At 40.9% G+C, this 20,804-nt stretch overlaps 1 long non-coding RNA gene across 1 annotated transcript; it reads left to right on the top strand.

The window, feature by feature from the left end:
• Positions 1–4,918: 4,918 nt before the first annotated feature.
• On the top strand, positions 4,919–19,019 carry LOC148738073 (uncharacterized). Its single transcript, XR_015996929.1, has 3 exons — positions 4,919–5,605; positions 6,040–6,138; positions 18,566–19,019. It is a non-coding gene; the product is annotated as an uncharacterized LOC148738073 (long non-coding RNA).
• Positions 19,020–20,804: the final 1,785 nt, after the last annotated feature.

Here is a 20,804-nt window from a genome sequence, read left to right as displayed (position 1 = left end):
GTAGCTACAAGATTGAAAAGAAATTGCTCTGAAGAAGTATTTCTTGCCGAGAGAATAGCTGAGTACCGTTGAAGAGTACCTTGTTAACCAGGGCTACCCCTCTAAATTAGTTTCTGCGCAATTCTCCAAAGTCTCCGCTATTCCTAGAAAAAATTTACTCAGGACTCGTGGAAAAGAAACGAAGAAACTATTTCCGTTTGTTAGTACATTTAATCCCAACTTGATTTGGGATTTTGGTACGGTTTACGGTTGTAGATAAAAGTGGGTTTACCCTTTTCTGGTGCTTGCCGCATTGCCTCTTCGGTTGCGCCACTCATTTTAACATATTTAGTTTTTTTATCCGCATTCTTCTTTTTCTCCAACGGTTTCGTTAGATTCCGACGAAGAATCTTGTTTACAACCTTCTTTGGTGTTGACTTTTTAAGCTGCTAGCCCCAAGGATAATCAAATGCTGCCGATCTTCAGCAGGACGCCGAGCTTGTCGAAGCCTCCTGGCCAAACCAAGAGCCTTTTGTCGCTTTTTTTTTTTTTCGACAAAATGCTGCCATTTCTCTCTTCTTTGGGTCTGTTAGTTTTTCTTTTTCTTCACCCAAGGACTCCTCTCTAATTTTGAGTTATGTTTTTTTATCCATGAGAAAATACTTTGCACGAGCAGAAAACTTCCACGTGTGGATTTTGTCAAGTGTGCGATGTAAACAAAATATATAAACGACATAAAATATCAAATTGCCGCGAGCATCCCCCTGGGGGTTCGCCCATTTACGAGATTATGACACCTTCCTGATTTATTAACTTTTCTTTGAAAATACGGTGTTCTAAATCAGTCAGACGTTTTTTGATGTTTTTGATTTTTTTTTTCTCTGTAAACCTTAGTTAAAATGTCTAACTTAAATCTAGTCCAAAAACAAAAAAAAAAACATTTTTTCGGCCTCGGAAGGTAGGAAGTAACCTTAAAAGCTTGAAGGAAACTGTAATCTTAAAATAGCGCATTTGTTCTTATGTATTACTTCGTTGGTTTCTTTCCTTCCGTCAATTCGGAAAAACTTGCGTTAGAGCGATTCAAAGACTTTATTCTATCCTTATCTATCTGTAAGTAATTTTTCGATGAGATAATCAAAATCCAAGCAAGAAATAATGGAAAAACCCGCTGTTCATCAAACTGTTGTAGGCTTGATATGGAGCGAAATGTATGTTGATTTAGGTGTAGCGAGAGATGAACAAGTTATGGCCTTCGGTAAAAATTGAATGCAAATGACCAGTAAAAAATACAACGCTTGAAATAGCTAGCCAGCTTGAAATACGCGTGGCTAAGGGTAATAGGAGAAACAAAAGAAAAACATTAAGTTACGAGGCCTTTGTTTCTTAGCTCCGCCTTGACAAGTTAATGAGTTAGGCAGTATTCCCTTTGGAGGAAAGCGCACATGATCTTCGGCCAATGAGAGCCTCCCTGTTTACGCTCCGCCACTTATAGTACAAATGTAGAATAGTTTCGCCAAGTAAATGTCTGAGAACAATAGGCATTCCGCCCAATGGAAATGTTGAATAGAGTTGGTTTTTCTATAGCTTCCCCCTCTTGATAATTTTTCAGTGAATTCCTTCTGGATTGGAAGCGAAACTTTTAAGAATTGCTTCTCTTAGTTGTCCTGAATTAATATCACCCGGACAATCACAAGACATCATCAGATTGTTTGTTCATTTCCTTATTAACTCAAACATGCATTAGTTCTTCACTCAGGCAGACCATTACCCACCATTATTATCTAACAATACTCCGTGGAGTTACAAATACCGCCCAAGTCGAGCACAAATTTCGTGCGGTATTTGTACTCTAGAGAACCGGTTAGACAGGTTTTCTAGAATCGCAAACCACTTCCCATACTTCTGTCACGCACTCTGCGTAATTGAATATCCGCAAAATTCGCCCGTACAGAAATACAATTTGGAGTGTTGGATAATAAATAACCTATTAGAAGTTTTGTTTTATAGTATCGCTAAGTATTTTTACTCGTAATTTGTATTTTGACTCGCCTTACGGGCTCGTCAAAATATGGCACAACTCGCAAAAAATACTCGGCGATACTACACAACAAAACGTCTGATAAGATTTAATTATTGAGCAGGTATATCCGCCCAAAATGTGCAACATTCAGTTGTAAAGTGTGCAAGTGCAGAATCATCGTCAGGAAGCCCTTCTGCAGCTTCTAAGAAAAGGACAAGCCTGTTTACATGTAGTGTAAAGATTGAAAATGTCACGCATATTTCTTATTTTGATTGTTATTTATTTTAAGTTTACATAGTGCTGTTACATGTGTATCCAACAAAACTCATTCATACTGAAAGACTGGAATTACATTAATCAGGCACTTTAACCGCGAAAAAATTATGTGCATCCTACAATTTCTTTTCAAATTAGATTTTGGATCGAATTTGCTCTCCTTTGGCAGCCCCTTTTAATTAATTAGTCAATGAATTCTAGCACTTAGTAGATTAGAGTTGAAACTGTTAAAAGACTTTTTGCCCTAATTATATAAGTTGCTAGGACTGGGTCTCACACGAACGACCACAACTCAGGAGAACACTGCATTATCAAATTATTTTTAAACCTTTTGCTTCATTTTCTCGTTAATTCGAAACGTACATTAGTTCTCAACTCAGCAGTCCTAGTGACCACCGTTATTACCCAGGTATGTCTGCCAAAAGTGTGCATCATTCAATTGTAAAGCATTCAAATGCAGAATCATCGTCAGGAAAGCCAAATTCAGCTCCTAAGGAAAAGAAACACCAGTTTGCAGGTAGGGCCGAGATTAAAAAATGTTACGCCGTATTTTCCTTTTTATTATATTTTAACAAGTTTACATTTCTCTTTTACGTATCTACCCACGATAAAATATATTCTTGCTGAATGACCGACATTTCATTTTTAGACATCTATGTCACCTCAACCGCGAGAACACATTTATGTTTTTCACTACTGCTCTTCAAACTGAAATCTTGGATTAAACTGGTTTTTTCTTCTGAAAACCTTGTTTGAACAATTTGGCGATGAATTCTTGCTCCTTTTAGATTATAATCTGATTTTGTTGAGACTTGCTTCTCTAAGATGTCAGGACTGAGTCTCACGCGGAATGTCACAATACAGGATCCCTACGACATGAGATCATTTTCAAACCATTTCGTCATTTCCATGTTAATTCAAAACGAACGTAGTTCTCAACTCAGAAGTGCCATCTACTATCATTATTATGCAGGTGTGTCCGCCAAGGGCATGCAACATTCAATTGTAAAGAACCCACGTGCAGAATCATCGTCAGGAAGCCCTAGGACAGCCTTTAAGAAAAGGAAACGTCTGTTTGTAGGTAGTGCCGAGATGAGATGATGTTACGCTTAATTTTCCTTTTTATTTCATTCAAGTTTTCATGTTGCTGTTACCTATGAACCAACTGGCACGGTAAAGTTCATTTATTGTTTCGTTAATACAATGAATTATTAACTTGATTTCCTGATTGACTTTGATTGACACTAAGTTTCGCAATTAAGCCACGTGAATAAGTGTGCTTTCAGTTCAGATGTTTAGATTCGAAGTGACCTTCATGTTTTGCTGACCTGTCGCGCTGACCCGTATTCTGTTATACCCTGATCTGTTATATCTGTTGCTGACCTGTATACCGTGAAACAATCCTACTAGACATCGCCACAGAAGTAAGTTATCAGTGCTGCAATTCTAGCTAATAGTTTGAGTCGTGTGTTTATGTATCGATAGATCCTGTTCAGTTTCTCAAATGTATTTAATTTCTTTTCTCTAGATCGAATAATAATATACTGGAATAAATTATACGATTTGCGTAAGCTAGTTGGATTTCCTGTTTGGTTTATCGGACCATTTATGCTGAAAGACTGGCACTGCAATACAAGATCACTACAACATCGGATCATTATCAAACCATTTGCCTCATTTCCTTGTTAATTGAAATTATAACTGAGAGATCCTATTAACCACCATTATTACACAGGTTAGTCCACTAAAAGTTCACAACATTCAGTTGTAAAGTGTAAAAATGCTGAATCATCGTCGGGAAGCCCTACTGCAGCTCCTAAGAAAAGGAAACGCCTGTCTGCAGGTACTGCCGAGATTGAAAATATTACGCTGAATTTTATGTTTAATTAAATTTTTTTACAAGTTTACATTTTGCTGTTACTGATGTTCTACTGTATGACTTATTCATGATGGAAGACTGTCGTTATATTCATTAGACATCCTTATCACCTAATCAGAATATGAATAAAATAGAAATTCAAAGTTAAAAAAAAATTAATAGGAAACATTTGGATCATTGCAAGGGGAGAAGTGTTTCAAATAAACTTGACGAAGGTTGTAACATTTGACTTCTTTGCTCCTCTCTTCTTTGCTCCTCAAAGATTGCTTGAATTTTGTAGTAAGGTGAAAGTAAAGTGGTACATCTGTATATCAGAGTGTACAAAATTAATTTAAACTAGCTGCTGTTTTGAATCATGCCGTTCCTCAATCACAGAAGATTGAAAATTGCATTACTTGAAATATGAAGAGTACCATTTCTATGTTTAGGGTAAGTTTGTTAAGAAAACGTTGGCCTTTACATCTCAGGCTGTGTGGGTGAATTCATTTTCCTTTACAGCCAATGACATCATCACCTGCATCATTATTACCCTCTACTCTGGAGACAACCAACTATGCTTGACTTTGACGCTTTCTGGTCGATGTTGGATCCCCCGTCTTAAGAGACACTTCTGATACCATAGACCCTCCAGTAGAACTTCACTCAGTTTTGAAGCATCATGCAGGGCATGCGGCATTACAGTCTCTATGGGAGAGGAGAGTCATGAGTTTTACACAACGGGGAAAGCTGTATCCGACTGTTCCATCATGTTTCATCAGCAAACTTTGATGTTGTGTTACTGTATGCGCTATTGAGGAATATCTGTGCGTTGACTCCTCCCAGGACTGGATCGGATAGTCTATCACTTAACTTAGATTTTAGCAAGGATACCAACATAGTCAGGCTAAAGTACTTCAATGACGATGTGTACAGCCATGCCAACCAAGCATCTGTGGACGATGTAACGTTCAACATCTACTGGCAGGATATCAATGCTGCCAAAGTAGTTTTGGGAGGATTTGGTTATAGATCTGCTATCGGTAAACTTAAGAATAAGTGTATGGACCCTCTTATGGAAGTGAAAGTGAAAGAAATGATGGGAGAGATTCAAGGTATTGTACATTAACTAACCTAGAAAAAAATTGCAATTCTCAAGAAATAGCAGCGTTAGTATTTACAGGTGTAAGTATGTGTCCTTAATATACTCTAGTTTACACACGCCGTGATTTTTCTAGCCAGAGATATGACATCACAACATCGAACCCCTGCAGAGGTTGGACATTACCTCTAGAAGAACCTTTTATTATGGAATGAGTTAGCATAAGGAAAAAGGTTATTAAATATCATGCTGTATGTATCATGATGTGCAGACGAAGTCATAGATGAAATCGAACAGACAAGAATTCAGGTTAAAAAACTTAGTGACAAGTTGGACCCCTTGATGCTACAACAAGGAGAAACAAAGAGTCGAGGTCAGTAGTAGAGGAAAAGGATATTTCAGTGGTTTGAGAAATAAAAAAAGAAAACCATCCAAAAGTAATAAAAAAACAATCTATTACGTAAAGTAGTGGCACTTGCTGAATGTGTTGTTCTAAATGTGCTGTTCGAAATGTGAATGAAATAGGAAAACAAACTGTTTTTGTTACAGGTGTTTGAACTCTGGTTTGAAAATATGCAGGTCTTTATTAATGAAAAGCTCCAAAACCTTACACTGATGGCGTGACTAGACTAAGCAAAAGAACAGCTACTGATAGAAAGCAAAGAGCTGAGGACAAATCGTACCAGTGATTCCACAGACTGAGTTTCCAGCCTTTTAATACAGGGTTTTGCCCTATTTAATTTACACGGAGATCCTTTATTGGATTGTAAACCAAACATATCTTCTGATGACATTTGTCTCTCCTAGAAAATATCAGAAGTGGTTTTGACCAGCTGAGGGCTGATATCGGAAAATTAATTGACTCTTCAGCAGCTTTGAAGGCACTACAAGTTACAAAGGATTAAGGTAAGTTGCGTCCAAAAAATAGTATTACGAGAAGCCAGTCTTTTTGAGGATAATATTTGGCATTAACAAATTGTTTACAGGGGCCACAGGTAGTAACTAACAACTCCATATATTTTTCTGCGTCCCAGAGGTTTCATTTTTTAATGTTTACAGCAGAAGGGCGACCGGCTGCCGCCGGTGGGCAAAACATTTAAACTTCTTTATGAGATTAACATTGCTGCAGATGGTCAAACCAAATGGGAAAAACCTTCCTCACAACGGCCCATAATGTAACCTTTAGACTGCCTCCCCCCCCCCTTCCGTACTTGATGGTGGTTGTCTTTATCTTGAAAATTGAATACAACTTGCTCATTGTGCTAGGAAAAAAACTAGGTTAAAAGGGTGTGTACTAGATTTTTATGCAAGGATTGTAATGTCACTGCTGAGCTGCAAGAATTTGAACCATTGGACTAACTACTAACCATGTGACTCCCAGAGTTGATCAAACTGTGACTTCTCACCGTGATATCTTCGCATTGTTTAGCAAAAGGTTTGAGGGAATACTCAAACTTATCAGATAGTTGGTAAATCAACCCCTTCAGGCAGCTGGTATGTTGGCTGCTAATGTCTGCGGCTGAGATTTTGTTCGAAATATTAGTATTCGGTGGAGAAGCGAAGCTAGTGTAAAAAATTTCGAGGACAATCTCTCAGTCAAGAACATTATCAGCTGACATTCCGGCAAGCAGGAAAGGGGTTTCTTTATTTCATAACCCTCCCATTAATTTTGTATCGCTCGTTTACATCAAAATGTTGTTTACTTCTTTTTTGTACTTTCCAAGGCAGCGTTTGAGATCAGCAGCTTCTTTCCATCTTTCTACCAGTCCAATAAGTTTCACAGCTCTGGCCCTTTCGATATGCAGTCGAGTTGTGGCTTAGCTTTGTGTCAATAAATGATGCCGGTTGTTTACTTAGTAGCTGTTCGAGGACCTTTCCTATCAGTACTGTTAGTACTATAACAAATCTCTAGTTCTTAATGTCCTGTTTATTGTCTTTCTTAAACACTAGGAACCGATCTCCTTTCTTCCAGTGCAGAGGCCAATCAGATGATTCAATGCAGCGGTTGTATAAGTCAGCCAGGGAATGACAAAGCTCCCTACTCGCTGTCTTTAAGATCTTAGTAGGTATAAGGTCGTGGCCAGTGCTCTTGTTAGAGTCCAAATTAGACAACGTAACCGCAATTTCCTTGGGCTCAAGCACGTGGAATTTAAATTGTGGGGTATCGTCAGATGGTCGACGATTACAGCTTTGCGTTATTGTATGTACACTCTCGTGATAGTACAGTTGATCCTCGGACATTCCTAGTAAGCGAGTATCGCCAATGTCATTAGGTACTGAGGAAAAATATTTGGCGAAGTGGCCCGCGATCTTGCATTGATCCCGTTCAATGACACCATCGATATCATGGGTGAGCAAGGTGTTTTCACACTTTTTCGACTTTGAGTGAAGAAAAGGCTTGAAAACATTATAGAAATTCTTTGGATTTGTTTTCAAATATTCAGCTTTTTGTTCCAGTACTCTTTGATTACTCTCCGGCGAAGTCTTGTAACGGTGTTCCTCCCTGTTTTCATTAGTTTCCCGTTTTCTTCGGTAGGATTTCTTGCATATCTCGTCGCGTACCTCCTCTTTTTTCTAATTGCCTTTCTCCACTCGAGCGTCATATATGTCATATAAGTCCATATGCAGTTGTTGTTCGTTCAGTTCTTTGTAGCTTCTTACAGTCAGGACCTTGCTTTCGTAAAAGCCGTTTCGTTCTTTCAAGAATCCATATACCAGTGCATGGTCACTTATTCCTACCTCACAGACACCACAATCCATTAATAGCTCAGGGTTGTTGGTCAAGATAATTAATATCTATTAGAGTTTGGCTGTTGTTAGTAATCCTTGTTGGTCTGGTTATGACACAAGTTAGGCCGTGTGTGTCTTCTAGATTACATAAGATCTTCCCTTCCCTCGAAAGCGGTCGGAGTCTGTCGAGATTTAGGTCGCCAGTTATCACCAACAATGACTTTTTAACTGCAGCCCGTAATATCAGGTCGTTGAGGTCTTTTTCGAGGATGACATGGTAATTTTTTCCAATTGGCATGGGTGGTCTGTATATTCCCACAATAACTACATCCTGTGGACCAAATTTGGACTGAATTATCAGAGACTCGATCGTGGTAAATTTCCTTGGCAATCCCAGCCGTTTGGAAGGTAGTTTGTCTGAAATATACGCCATTACGCCGCCTCTCCCTTTTTTTGGATCGTTCCTGAATATATTATAGCCACGTTGTGCAAACTGCGAATCCGGATATGTGCTATCGATCTTGGTCTCGGTGAGGAAGAAAACTTGAGCTTTTGTTGCCTTGATTAGTAATCCCACTTCCTCCACTTTATTTTGAAGACTGTTTACGTTCAAATGAATGAGAATAATTTCACGAGCCTTCTTTGTTCTTTGTAATGGATCGGGCAAAGAGTCAGTATTAGCATATTCCTGCTCGCTGTCCGTACTTGCATAGGATAACTCAAGCATTGGCTCCTCAGCACTCTGATCAAAAAGGGAGTTTCCACATTTCGGCAGGGAGCAGAGAAGACATGTTCAGTCAAGATTATAGTTCACCAGGTAATACTGGAAAATGGGCTTTCCATGTTGATGCATTTAGCGTGGAACCGTGTTTTGCATTCGGAACACAATATGGCGTCTTGGTTATTTCTCACTGTTTGTTGACATTCGCCGCAGGGATGTTTCGGAGTACTAGATCTGTTTCTTCGTGGTCCTGGATTAGGATGGATGTCTCCCGACTTTAGGTGTAGTTGAAAGGAGCTTGTACCAGCGACGCTGTAAGGTCTTCGTGACGTAGTGAACGTTTTTCTTCTACTTGTGCCTAACCGGGTGCAAAGTCGACTTGCAACCCTTGCGTCTGAATTGACGGGTAGTAAAGTCACATCAGCCGTTTTTTCGTAGAAACAAGATATGTGTTGGTAAACAAACCACATTAAGATTAACATCACTACCAATGTGAAGAGGTAATACCGATAAATTCTGATATTTGTCGAACGTTGCTCTACACGTGTGGCCGCCATACATGTTCATCACATGCTTACTTTTTAAAAGATACAGTTGAATACTGAAAGCAAAGAGATGGGCCTGTAGTTCCCGGACTCTTTATCGTCATCAGACTTGTAGACTGGGATGACTTTGGCATGCTTCAAATGAGGTGGGTGAACACCACACCTCACAGAGATGTTAATTAAATCAGCAAGAAGTTGGCTTAAGATAAATAAGCGCATTTGATCAGACGGGTTGGGCAAGAATATAATCCAGGTGATTTATCATGAGGCAATGCGGAAAAAATCTCGCGCTCTATTTCAGATTGAGTGACAGGATCGAAAAACTGAGAAAGAATTAATAGAACGACGATCATGTAAATATTTGCTGAGACGCTTCGTAGAGGAGGGAACATTTTTTGCCACCTTTCCCCGATAGAAGAGAAATAGTTATTCAAAACGTTTGGAAGTTCAGAATCAAGAGTAGTAATTTCACCTGTACCAGGTCTTTTAAGTACTGTTACGGGTTTGGAAGTTTTCTTTTGTCCATTCAAAAGTTGTTTAATGCCAGCCCAAGTATTCTTCGTGTTATGTAGGAAAATTAAAGAATTTGCAATAGTATATCCTTTTACTATGTCGTATGAGACCAGGTAATTTGTTTCTGTACAACTTATATTTTCGGAAATCGCCTGAGACTAGGAAAGCATTTTTTAGTTTTATAGATTTAATCAAGCCCCTACTTAACCAAGGTTTTGAGAATTGCTTTTAGAATTGTTTTTGCCTTAAAGGGGGCATGTGTGTTAACAAGTTTCTCTAGTTTGTTATAAAACGAGGAGAAGGCTTTCTTCGGATTAGCGGAATGTTTAGTCAATGTGGTACTCCAGTCAACAAGTGAAAGATCACATAAAATTTTGTTCCATAAAATGAGAGTAGTCTCTTAACTTTTGAAAAATCCGAGCTGCTCGAATAAAAGTATGCATCAAGAACTTGTTATCATTTTGTGGTCCTATATAGTTGTGATCGCAGCGATCGAGAGTGTCCGCGATTTTATTGGTAATTGTTTCAGATGCTAACAATTCGTCGCGGAGAAAATCAGAGACGTGCAAACCTGCAATTAGGTCTTGTACTCTTTAGAAGAAGGTGACACTAGCCTCAGACGGTGAGCAATTCGTATCTTTCTTCGGACTATCTGTTTTCATTGCTTCGGTTTTGGTTATAAAACGTCAAAACAAGCTTCTGCTCCTCAAGCCATCGTGTAGAAGCAGCACGGAAAACTCTTTCGGCCATTTTCGGGCCGTTTTTTATCTCAGACCTTAGGTTCTGAAATTAAAACTTACGCATGGTTTATGACAAGGGCATGTTGTAGCAAAAGGCGACATTCAGCCACTTCTAAATTAACATCCCAGCGTGACAAGAAATCAATATTTATCAATCTTTATCCTAACAAATAGAAAAAGCTGAATTAGTCCTATTTCTATAACCTAGATAGCGTCGCGGCGAAGAACCTTGAGTTTAAAAAGAGCAACTCGAACTCCATGAAATATATATTATTGCTTAAGGATAGTTAACGAGCTCTCAATTTCTCCCTATTCTGTGCCCCTTTCTCTTCGTCTTTTCTTTCTTCGAGCCTCTGCGTGAATGATGAAATGTTGACAGCTTACAAACTACAAAAAAACCACATCAAAATACTGTCGTCTAGCGCAGTGAATTTTTAAGCGCAAGAGGCAAATATTCACAATAACAGCGACGTACACTGGTCGTGGACCGTATTTGTCCCATCAGAAGTAGACCACACCATGTTTTCTTGGTTCATAATTGTTGACATGAGATGAACAAACTCATAGGCAGATATAAAAAAAAAACTTTGAGGGTTGTGAACAGAGCTCTGAAAATTGCATATCTAATTTACATCTCGGTCCGAATATCTCAATAAAGCTAAGGGAAATGTTAATCGACACATTTGTGGTATTTTTTTTGCCTTCATGGGCCATTTGAAGAGTTTATCTACGAAAGTTCTTTTGGCCCGAGGTCGTTAAGAGTAGAAAGGGAGACAAGGCTTTCAACTTCATGCTCCTCCACTTCCAGTGGTATAAACGTCAAACTACTGATTGCAATATTAAGAAGCAGGACGAGACAAATATCAATGTCAAAAGTTTTAATCAAGATGGCGGATCTATCTCAACGTGCTAGTCACGTGATACGTATACATAATCCACAGGGATACCATACTACACCTCCCCTTAAAGCTTTTACAGTAATCAAACGGACAATTATAAACGGCATTTCAAACAGTATAAGGGTCTACCGTAAACAAAAGCAATGTTCAAATGTTCAACGTTCAAGTGTCCTGAATAAGTCTCTGCGGCGGATTTACTACTCTCCTTGAGCGCGTCATGTGCACTTTCGGGGTGTCTGGTTCAGCTTTGTAGCAGCTGTCAGTAGGCTTGATCGCAGCTGTGGTCAGGTCTTTGCTGGTGGGCACTTTCGATTTTTTCCTCAGCATTTCTGTCTCAACGTTAGCTTCTGGTTGGGTGTCGGGTGTCTTTGTACAGGTATCTGCTGAAACTAGGGCTGCCCTGTTCCTTCGAAGCTGTTTTCTCTTGTCTGTTTCAACTATGTAGGATCGTGGTGATGAAGATGCCGCTAGGACTCTTCCCATCCGATCTTGATCGCGAATCCAAACTTTCTCTCCGCTCTGAAGTTCTGGTAGGTCTTTTGCCTTGTATCTGCGGTCATGGTTGCTTTTCTGGTTGCTGCGGTAAAGTTCCTCTTTTGCATCTAGTTTTGCCAGGTCTTTCAGTCGTAGGTTTGGTTGTAGATTGTCAGGGAAGGTTGGTAACTGGGTGCGGAGTTGGCGGTTCATCAGAAGTTCCAATGGCGCCAGGCCATTGTGAAGAGGTGCTGTTCGGTATGCTAGAAAACCGAGATAGGGATCATCGTTCTTTTTCAGGATATCCTTGACAGTACGTACCGCTCTCTCTACTTCACCATTTCCTCTTGCGTACGTTGGCGAGCTAGTAATATGAGTGAACCCGTAAATACTTGCAAACAGTTGGAAGGATTTACAAGCAAACTGTGGGCCGTTATCGGACACCAGTAAGTCTGGAATTCCGTGAGTTGAAAATATTTCTTTCAGGGCTTTGATTACTGGCTCGGACAATTCACTGGGAAGTGCTTTAACTTCAGTCCACCTTGAGTAGTAGTCGACTACAATAAGATGTTTCTTTCCCTTTAGATCGAAGAGATCAGCGGCTAGTCTTTCCCATGGCCTGGATGGGAATGACGATGGCATCAGGGGCTCCTTGGGCACTGGTCTGTTCTTAGCGCACGTAAAAAATTTCGTCACCATGTCTGTTATCGCTGTAGTAATCGCCGGCCACCACACAGACATCTTGCCTCGTGCTTGCGTCTTTGTTATCCCAAGGTGTCCTTGATGTAAGAGGTCAAGTATTTCCAGCCTCATTCCTGCTGGAATCACAATACGGTTATCATATAGTAGAATCCTGTCTATCACAGTTAAATGTTTCTTATTCTCCCAGTGTGGACGGAGTATGGTAGAACTTGGCATGTAAGCTGGCCATCCTTCTAGGCAGTACTTCTTGATCATCCTGCATACTTCATCCTGGTCTTGGGCCTCACTGATATCTTGCAGCCGCTTAGGCGTTGCTGGAAGCCCTGCTACGATCTGTTGTGTGAAGCTTTCCACTTCCTCCACAAGATCTATGTTCTCATTTACATTCTTCTCGATAGGAGCGCGTGACAACGTGTCTGCGGTAATTTGTTCCTTGCTGGGTACATATACGACGTCGAGTTCGTACTTCATGAGACGCATTCTGAATCTTAAGATGCGTGGTGGCATTTTGGAGAGATCAGTTGAAGTGAAAAGGGGTACTAACGGCTTGTGGTCCGTTTCCACTGTAAACTTCATTCCGAGTACGTAGTCGGAAAACTTGTCACAAGCCCATGTCACAGCCAGGGCTTCTTTCTCAATGACTGCGTACCTTTTCTCAGTTTCTGAGAGGGATCTAGATGCACAGTACACCGGCTTCCTGGTACCGTCCTCTTGGAGCTGTAGAAGAACAGCCCCAAGTCCAAAGTTAGAGGCATCGCTTGAGATGACTGTAGGACGACTTGGGTCGTAGAGGGCAGGGTTTGTTGCAGATGTCAGTTCATTCTTGATTCCTTCAAATTACTGCTGTTGGGCTTTATCCCATTTCCACATGTTCTCTTTTTGTAGGAGTTGTCGTAGTGGTTCATTGAGATTGGCCAGGTTTGGTATAAACTTTGCCATTTGATTGACCATTCCCATGAAGCGCTGGAGGTCGTTGACTTTCTGTGGGACTGGGAAATTGCGTATAGCTTCAGTTTTGGCCGGGTCTGGACGGATGCCTTGTTCGTCGATAATATGTCCCAGGAGTTTTACAGAACGTTTAGAAAACTCACACTTCTCGTTGAGCGTCACTCCGGCTACCTGTAGCCGCTTAAGGACAGTTCTCAGTCGTTCATCATGCTCCGCTTGTGTTGCCGCGTGTACAAGGGTGTCATCAATATGGCATACGACTCCCTTGAGGTCCCCCAGGATACTAGTCATGGTGCGCTGGAAGACTTCCGGGGCTGAGGTGATCCCAAAGGGAAGACGATTAAAACAGTAACGACCGTATGGCGTGATGAAGGTTGTAAGTAGGCGGGACTCCTTGTCGAGAGGGAGTTGCCAAAACCCGCTGTTAGCGTCGAGTTTGCTAAAGAGTCTACTTTTACTCAGCTTTGCTAGGCTTTCATCTACGGAATACATTGGATGGACCTCTCTCTTAACGCTTTTGTTGAGTTGGACTAGGTCTACGCAGATGCGAACTTTTCCGTTTGGCTTGAGGACTGGGACTATCCCGGAGCACCATTCGGTTGGCTCTGTAACTGGGGAGATGACTCCTTCTTGAATCATCCTCTCTAATTCCTCCTTTACTTTAGGGAGTAATGGGTGGGGAACTCTCCTTGGTGTGTACAGCCACACTGGCTGGGCGTCAGGTTTAAGAGCATTACGATATTCCGTTGTCATCTTCCCGAGTCCGGTGAACAACTTTGGGAATTCCGTTCTAAAGTTAGGTACTTGCGTACTCAGTTCTTCAACGTCTGCGTCAAGGCGTTGGACAAGACCGAGATCGACACAGGCTCGTCTGCTGAGGAGCGAAGATGACTGGTTTTTAATGACGTAAACTCGTTCTTGGATCTTGCATTGTCTGTACTTAATCGTGGCTAGGAATGATCCAGTAACAGGTAGGCGGGTCCCCCCCGGCCCCATGAGTGTTTGCTGGGCATTCTCCAAAGGCTGATTCTTTAACCAGGGTAATGAGTCACTGACGACGGATACAGATGCTCCAGTATCTAGCTTGCAACGAGTGACGTTTTCATTTATCCCCGCTTGAACGATCCAGCTGTTTCCCCCCCCCCTCCCCTTGGATTTCTCCTAGAAAGGGAATGTCATGATTTTCCTCTTCAATTTCATGTACTTTTTTCTTTTGTTGTGACTGCTCGCTGTTTTGGCTTCGACAAACTGCTTGAAAATGGCCCCTCTTCTTGCATTTTAAGCAGGTGGCATTCCTAGCCGGGCATTGCTTACGGTCTTGGTATGGGTGGATACCACACCAGGAGCACTTGTTGATACTCTGAGGGGGTTGCTTTTTCCCGGGGTGTTTTTGCTTATTATTCTGGCCTGCACGCTTGACCATGTTTACGGAGTTTGTGCTAGTTAGTGTACTTCCCCGTACAACCTCTCTACTTTGTTGTCTGGCTTCTGCCTGTCTACTAATTTGAACTGCTTCTTCTAATGTTAGCTTCAATTTGGATTGAAGTCGATCAGAGAGTGCATCATCTAACACTCCGACAATTATTCTATCACGAATAAGTTCATTTTTGAGTAAACCATACTCACAGTCATCCGCGAGTCTGTATAGGTCTTGTATAAACGAATCCATGGGTTCTCCCGGTTTTTGGACTCTTTTATTGAATTTGGCGCGCTCAACCAGCACGTTGCGACGGATTTCATAGTACTCGTTAAGGGCTGTTTTACCTCTTCGTACGAAGCTTTTTCTTCGTCGATATTTAGGGTTTTAAGAATATTATCGGCGCATTCACCCATCGCGTAGAGTAGAGTTCCGACTTGCTCGATGTCTGGTTTATGTTTGAGGCCAGATGCAATCCGATATCTTTCGAAACGATGAAACCATTTCGACCAAAGTTCAGCTTGTTGTGGTGAATTTGCTCCGCTGAATTTTTCCGGAGGGAGATTATTCGCCGTTTGAGCTTGAAGTTGAATTGGTCCAGGATCAGAATCTTCTGTATCAGGCATTATGTAGGGCTAACACCGCTGCCACCATGTAATATTAAGAAGCAGGACGAGACAAATATCAATGTCAACAGTTTTAATCAAGATGGCGGATCTATCTCAACGTGCTAGTCACGTGATACGTATACATAATCCACAGGGTTACCATACTACACTGATCATCTCTCTAAAATGGAGAGAGTTTTTGATGGATGAGATGCTTGTGCTTCACCCCTTCGACTTTTCTAAGAAAATCGATGCTGCAATCATGAACACAACTTCCTCACTATGATCAGTGCCAGACTCAGCGACCGAAGGAATTCGAAGAATGCTGACCGTCTTATATTTACCAACCGTGAGCTTGGCAGCCCAACATGGTGCAGAAACCCCAGGCCTGCCCCGCACAGGAGTTTTGACACTTTCAATGTTTGAAAAGAGGTTACCTTAGTCTAAAGCTCGAAAGACTGGAACAATGGCAGTAGTACACTGTACTTTTCCTTTTCTTTTTAACTACCGATGAGTACTTTTATTCCAACTGAATACGAATAACGGTCAACATCGGTTATCAAACTGTTCTCACATAAATACCGTTCCATCAACCGATGACATCTTAGCTCGAATTGTTTTACTGTCGTTTCTTTCAATTTTGCTCGTTTCTCCGAACCGAAATTGACAGTCATTCTCGCTAAAATATCGTCTCAACCGATACTGACATCATACAATACATCTAAAGAAAAAGACATTTCCAATTATCAAAAATCCGCTCAAAACATTATGAACATCAACGAAAGTCCTCAGCAGCTTGGAAATACCGCTGACCGACTTTGCAAGTTATGAGAACATCGTCCCTTTGTTCCAGATCTCATCATTCCCCCCTGCTGGACTGATCCCTAAGTTGTCTTGGATATAACTTCTTCGACCGCCGGTGTAGAGGAGTTTTAATGAGTGAAGGGGCTTGAAATTAAATAAAATGGAGCTCCGCTTTAAAGGGTTGGCTAAGTCTATATAGTTCATTCAAGTTTTTACTATTATTGACCCCTACCTCGACTAGAAGTCAAGGTTTCGAAAAATTTTTTAGAGGAGCGCGGGGACGCTTAATACCGCGGCCAAAGTGTGAAACGATTTTGAGGAACAAACATAAAACTTCAAAAATGTTTTACTCTTTCGCTGAACGGTGAGATATTGAGTCGAAATATAACTTAAGAATGTGTTTCATTTTTGAGTGCAGTACTCGAAAAAAGTCCCTGTAGTAAGCTCCGCCGAAGTGGCGGTGTTAGGAGTGGATATTTACTAAGTCGTGAAGAGTCGAGGTAATCATGCACCGCTAGCCAGCTGTGACACTAAGGTGAATAGCAACCGTCAGTGCAGGCGTCTTACCAGGACGAGTTAAGGTTATAAGTTCGTGATCGTTTATCCAAACACGTTTTCTGATTTGGAGTTAGAGTGGACAGTGGGGGTAGAGGGCGGGTGAAGGGTAATATTCACTTCCCTGCCTCAGCCCCTCTCCTTACCCTTGACAATCACTCACCCCCTTGGTATAAATTCCTTTCTCTCTCCAGCCCTCCGCTGCTGTTAAAATAGAAGATGGCGGCCATTTTTCCCTAAAAATTACTGAGCGCTCGCTCGCCCAAATTGCGCCTGCCCTGCAGGTTTATGTCAATATTTTTGTTAGTATATACTAAAACAGTGAGATAACATGGCACAAAAATATGATTTCTACTCATTTATTCCCGCCGTCCCCTCCTCCCCCCCCCCCACCGTTAGCTCAATTGGTTAAAGCGCCGGATTGTGTTGTGCGGAAGACCCAGCCGGATCACTACTCATGGTCTTAAAGTAACTGAGGAGAATTTGCTACCTTTCCATAATATCAAGAAACGGATAGAGGTTCTAGTGTTCTCAGATACAGACGAAGAAACCGTAAGCCCCGCCTCTTACAGGATTAGAGGTGGGAGTCGTTAATTTCCCACGCACGAGATTACTGTGTGGTGGATGTCCTCCCCTGGGGTGGGATGGGTAGAGAAGATAGTAGGTCCACACCAGCAAACTGCTGCCATTAACTCAACCTGCTCAAATAAATAAAGATGAATGAATGAGAAACGTTTGCAATATTTTCGGGCGTGAGATGCGCAAAGGTGAATAGCAAAGTGACTTCAGAGTTCGAATAGCCAGTCGGAGTGCGCCTTTGACATTATCCTCTGTTTTAGCTTACATACTAAATGACATAATAGATAGGTTTACAAAACGCGCGTTCTGAGGTTACTCGTGGTTTTGACTGTTATCTAAGAAATGGTTAGCGTGCAGCGTGCAACCATCGAGTTATGGATGCATTTGTCGACACGTGGGAGGTTTGCTAACCACTCAAGATGCCCTTCCACGTCTTACGCTTATTCAGTGTTTAGCAGCCTCCCGCGTGAAGCCATAACTCGATGGGTGCACACAGCACGCTTAGAATTTCTTAATTAATAGCGTAGTTCTAAAAGACCGAAAAAAGCTTCTCAGTAACCTCATCCATTTGGCTGGGAAGTTCTTCCGGCTATCTTTTCGTTTTACAGATTTATGGCACGAAGCATTATACATGACCCCAAATGTTGCAGCTAAACCTTCTTTCTGTTTCCAGTGCAATAACATTCTGTATGCTTTTCAGTGTATTCCTCATTCTCCATGTGAATCGCCGTAAGCGTTGCTTCTTTGATGCCAAGACGACGTCCAAGTGGTTTCCAGCCTTCAGTGATCTCTTGCAATAGCCACTCTAGATCTTCTTTTATGGTCACTGTTTCTTTGACTGCAAAGATAAAGACACAATTAAAACAAGCAAGTAGAGTAAATAATCTCTGCGCCCTTTTTAATTTATCTCTTGCGAGGGTAAACTATCCATTGAATGGAAAAACGCACTTGTCGTTCCTGTTTATTAGAAAGGGGAAAAAGGAGGACGTCACTAACTACAGACCTATCTCTGTACTATGCGTTGTGTCCAAAATATTAGAACGATGTATACTCAAGCACTTTAATGATTTTCTTTGTCCTTTGTTTGACAATGCACAGTACGATTTTCTTCAGGGTCGATCTACAGTCACCCAGCTTCTAACGTTCTATCACGAGATTGGCCAGTCTCTTGATAAGGGCCTGCAGTCGGACATAGTGTATCTGGATCTCGCAAAGGCTTTCGACAGTGTTTCCCACCAAGGGTTGCTTCTGAAACTCTCCCAATACGGTGTCAGCGGGAAACTTCTGCAGTGGTTTGAGAGTTATCTAGATGGACGTGGTCAGCAGTGCTTAGTCCACGGTTTCACTTCTAGTCGTTCCCCAGTTCCATCAGGAGTCTCTCAAGGCAGTATCCTTGGCCCTCTGCTTTTCTTAGTTTATGTGAACAACCTCCCGCCGGTGATACAGAATCATATCGCACTCTTCGCCCATGACTCAAAATGTTCCAGTGTCATTGATAGTCTACAGGACTGAGTCACGCCAAAAAGACCTGGACAGTCTGCAGGGCTGGAGTGATAATTGGCACCTAAAGTTTAACACCTAAATGTGAGGTACTAACCGTCACACGTAAGCGCTACCCACTTCGCTACGATTACAAGTTGAACAACATCTCACTTAATCACGTTACTCAAGTAAAAGACCTCGGAGTGTCTATCTCTTCGGACCTCACATGGGACACTCACATCAACACTATATTAGCTAAGGCCAATAGGATGCTTGCATTCTTGCGACGCAACAGTCTTTCGTCATTCACTACAGATCATAGGAAATTACTATATCTCACGTTTGTAAGATCACATATTGGCTATGCTAGCGATATATGGGCTCCCAGTTCGATCGGTGGCATAAAAAAATAGAAAGTCTTCAACGCAGGGCAACAAAATTCATCTTAAACACGCACTGGCAAGAGGATATTTCTTATCATGAGCGCCTTTCTCGCCTCAACCTGCTACCGTTAACATACTGGCACGAAGTATAAGACTTAATTTTCTATTTCAAGTGTCGCGCTCGCCACTACACCTTACCCATAGCTGATTATGTCAGGCCCAAAGGCACCCGTCTTACTCATCATAGCTCTGATCAAGACATACTAATTCCTAAGTGCCGTGCAAAGCTTTTTCAATTTAGTTACTTTAATCGCGTCGCTAAACTCTGGAATACCTTACCTGTATCCACTCGTATTATTAGTTCTCTCAATCAGTTTAAATCTCACGTACTCCAACGCTATTCGGCTGCTTTTCGTACAAACTATGACGTCACTAACTTCAACACCTGGAAGTCGATCTCCTGCAAATGCAGTAGGTCACGTGATCTTCTATTAGTTGGTAACTGCTGCTATTAGGACTTTCTATCGGCCTCATGAGGGATTTATTCCTATCGTTTTCTTTTTTTCTTTTGTCATTTTATATACTTTTTATATACTTTTTACACTGTCTATTGTTTACATAGTATTTCTGTATTTCTCGTAAGGGCACACTTAATTTGGAGCCTCGCTCTGTTGTGTGTCCCACACCCTTGTCCTCCGTTCTCTTCTGTGTCTTGTTCATATGTATATTTTAGTCCTTTTAGTATTGTAAGTATGGTGAAAGCGATGAAATAAATAACTTATTTCTCTTGCTCCTAAACTGTAGGAAATAACAAATCATACCTTACTTTATTTACCCTACATAATTAGCATTAATCGCCTCATTCTTTCTTTTTATTTCTCATTTTTTTTTATCTTTTTCCTTCTTTTAACTTAATTTAATTTTTATTTATTTATTTACTTGTTTAGTTATTTCTCTTTTCTCTTTGTTTACAATATTAATAGTGTATAAATACCTTGGTTAGTGTAAATATAGAATTAAAGTAAAGTAAGTCTTGTGTAAATGTTAAGATACACCAGTTAATTAAACGGGACAATGGCCAACTCGAAAGCTTACGCTCCTTTGGTCACTGTGCACATTTTACTTTAGATTATTCGTGTAATTTACTGTTTCTTATATATTCTACGGTGACCTCTTGAAATAGTGCGAATAAATGAATGAACGAATGAATGAGTGTTAGCAACCTTCGTCAAATTTCGCTGAGACATCGCTACAGTTGCAATGTTCCCACATGCTTCTTTTTTTTTCAGTTATGAATTTAACATCGTAATAAAGTGATAGAATTGAAGAGTGCCACTCTTTCTGCATAAACGAATTTCACAGAGGATAAATATTTTGATGGCAACAAACGAACTTGAAAAAATGCAATAACAAAGAAAAAATCAACGCTATATTTTCAATCTCAACACTACCTTTAAATCAGAGTTTTCCTT

The sequence above is a fragment of the Stylophora pistillata genome, chromosome 2, assembly GCF_964205215.1.
Source record: "Stylophora pistillata chromosome 2, jaStyPist1.2, whole genome shotgun sequence".
NCBI classification, from domain to species: domain Eukaryota; kingdom Metazoa; phylum Cnidaria; class Anthozoa; order Scleractinia; family Pocilloporidae; genus Stylophora; species Stylophora pistillata.
Note: the sequence above shows the minus strand (reverse complement) of the source record. Positions and strands in the feature narration are given on the sequence as shown.